Below are 3,319 nucleotides of genomic sequence, written 5' to 3' on the forward strand. Positions count from 1 at the left end.
GTTTCCTATTTGGATGCCTTTTATATCTTTCTCTTGTCTGATTGCAGTTGCTAGGACCTCCACTGTTATATTGAATAACAGTAGCGATAGCGGGCAGCATTGTTCCCGATCTTGGAAGGTTTTTAGTTTTTCACTATTAAGTATAATGTTAGCTGAGGGTTTGTCATATATGGCCTTTATTAAGTTAAGGTATCCTTCTATACTGATTTTGTTAAGTGTTTTGATCATAAATGGATGCTGTATCTTGTCAAAGGCTTTTTCTGCATCTATTTATATGATCATATGATTCTTATTTTTTCATTTGTTTATGTGGTGTACCACATTAATCGATTTGCATATGTCGAACCATCCCTGTGCCCTTGGGAGGAAGCTCACTTGATCATGGTATATAAGCTTTTTAATATGTTGCTGTATTCAGTTTGCTAGCATCTAATTTAGGATTTTTGCATCTGTGTTAATGAGAGATATTGGTCTGTAGTTTTCTTTTTTGTATGTTATCCTTACCAGCTTTTGGTATCAGAGTGATATTGGCCTTATAAAATGAATTTGGAAGTATTGCCTTTTCTTTGAATTTTTGGAAGAGTTTGAGAAAAATAGGTATTAAATCTTCTTTGAATGTTTGGCAGAATTCACTGGTGAAGCTATCCAGTCCTGGACTTTTACTTTTTGGTATATTTTTGATGATGATTTCAATTTCCATACTGCTGATCGGTCTATTTATATTTTCCAGATCTTCTTGATTCAGTCTAGGAAGATTGTATTTTTCTAAATACTGGTCCATTTCTTCTAGGTTATTAAATTTGGTATTATATATTTTTTCATGGTATTTATGCATGATCCCTTGTATTTCTGCAACATCAGTCATAATTTCCCCTTTCATCCCTGACTTTGTTTATTTGTGTCCTTCCTCTTTTTTCTTTAGTGAGTCTAGCCAGGGGTTTGCCAATTTTTTTTTTTTTTTTTTTTTAATGCCTACAGCACCTGGTCTTCCTAGGTGATCTCCCATCCAAGTACTAACCAGGCCCAACCCTGCTTAGCTTCCGAGATCAGATGGGATTGGGTGTGTTCAAGGTAGCATGGCAGGCAGTTTGTCAATTTTATTAACCTTCTCAAAGAACCAGCTCTTTGTTGCATTTATTTTTTCTGGTTTTTTGTTTTCAATTTCATTTCTTTCTGCTCTAATTTTGACGATTTCTTTCCTTCTGCTGACTTTAGTCATCATTTGTTCTTCCTGTTCTAGGTTTTTTTTGTTTTGTTTTGTTTTTTAAGATGAAGATTTACATTGTTTATTTGGGCTCGTTCTTGTTTTTGGAGATAGGCCTGTAATGATAGGAACTTTCCTCTTATAACTGCTTTTGCCGTGTCCCAAAAGTTTTAATATACTGTACTATCGTTATCATTCATTTCTATGTATCCCTTGATCTCTTTTGATTTCTTCCCTGACCCAGTTACTCTTCAGTAGCGTGTTGTTTAATCTCCATGTATTTGTGGTTCTTCCTAATTTCATTTTGCAGTTGATCTCTAGTTTCAAAGCATGATCAGAGAATATGGTTGGTATGATTTCAACCCTCTTATGTTTGTAGAGGCTATCTCTGTGTCCCAGTATGTGGTCGATTCTTGAGAATGTTCCATATGAACTAGAGAAGAATGTGTAAGCAAGATGTTTTGGATGGAAGGGTCTATATATGTCAATTACGTCCACTTGGTATAATGTGTCATTTAAGGATGTTATTTCCTTATTGATTTTCTGTTTATATGATCTGTCCACCGACAGTGGGGTAGTTAGGTCCCCTACTACGATAGTGTTTTGGTCTGTTTCTCCCTTTAGTTCCATTAGTAATTGCTTTACATATTTCAGGGCTCCTTGATTGGGAGCATAGATATTAATAAGTGTTATGTCTTCTTGGTGCATGATTCCCTTTATCATTATAAAGTATCCCTCAGTATCTTTCTTTACATTTTTTATTTTGAAGTCTATTTCATCTGATATTAGTACTGCTAATTAGTACTGCTACTCCTGCTTTTCTCAGAATGCCATTTGCTTGAAATATCATTTTCCACCTTTTCACTTTGAGTCTATATTTGTCTTTGGAGCTGAGATGTGTCTCCTGGAGGCAGCATATGGTTGGGTTTTGTTTACTGATCCATTCAACGACTCTGTGCCTTTTTATTGGGGAGTTCAGTCCATTTACATCTAGGCTGATTATTGAAATATGAAGTCTTCTTATAGCCATTTTATCTTTTGCTTTCTGGTAGCTCGGTGTTTCCATTGCTTCCTTGTTCTTGTGTTTCCGTTTTATTTTCATTGACTTTGTGGGTTTTGCCTCTGGTTCTTCTTGCTTTATGTTACATAATTCAGTTCTGAATCTTTGGTGTGTAGTTACAAATATGAAAAGGATAGTTATATATATATACACAGACGTCCATTTTTTTCTGCATGTGCCTTATCTCCTTTCCCCTTCATGAATTTAGATCTTCGAATCCTCTCCTTTTCAGTCATTGTTATCTCAATTTGTCCCTATGTATGCTGAATGTTCATTACTATCTTGCTATAGCAATTCTCTTCTTATTATTTAAACTTAAAATGCCCTCTTCTTAGTAAGGATTGCACTCTTCTGTTTCTATTTGCCTTATAGCCACTTTACTCCTGTTTTTGGATCATTTTGTTTCAGGTGAGCTGACCCCTTTCAGTATTTTCTGTAGAGCAGGCCTCGTAGTGGAGAATTCCCTCCATGTTTGTATGTCTGGAAAGATCTTAATTTCTCCTATATATCTAGGCTGATAGTTCCTTTCACTTAATAGTTCAAATATTTGTTTCCATTACTTCATGGCTTGTAAGGTCTGCACTGAGAATTCCGAGGATAATCTAATGGCTTTTTTAAAAAAAAAAAAATCACTTACCATTTCCTTTTCCCTGGCTGCCCTGAGAATTCTTTGTTGTTGATTTTTGATAACTTTAATACAATGTCTTGGTGAAGGCCTTTTTGGGTTGAGATAATTGGGTGTTCTGTTGACTTCTTCAATTCCAAGCTCCAGCTCATTCCTTAGATTTGGGAAATTCTTATCAAATAGTTGTCTGAAAATGCTTTCTAGTCCCTGCTCCTTTTCTTCACCTTCCATAATGCTCATTATTTTTATGTTTCCTCTCCTGATGGTATCAGCTAGTTCTCTCTCATTATTTTTCATTCTTCGGTTTCTCTCCTCTTCTTTCTGATTTATTTCTAAATTTCTGTCTTTGATATCATTGATCCTTTCCTCCATTTGGTTGACTTTATTTCCCAAGCTTGCTATTTCATTTTTCAACTCTTGCAGTGTGTGT

General features: G+C 35.2%; 1 pseudogene; it reads right to left on the minus strand.

Moving 5' to 3' along the window:
• Positions 1–969: 969 nt before the first annotated feature.
• On the minus strand, positions 970–1,085 carry LOC112484201 (annotated as a pseudogene).
• Positions 1,086–3,319: the final 2,234 nt, after the last annotated feature.

The sequence above is a fragment of the Pteropus alecto genome, unplaced genomic scaffold, assembly GCF_000325575.1.
Source record: "Pteropus alecto unplaced genomic scaffold, ASM32557v1 scaffold237, whole genome shotgun sequence".
Lineage (NCBI taxonomy): Eukaryota > Metazoa > Chordata > Mammalia > Chiroptera > Pteropodidae > Pteropus > Pteropus alecto.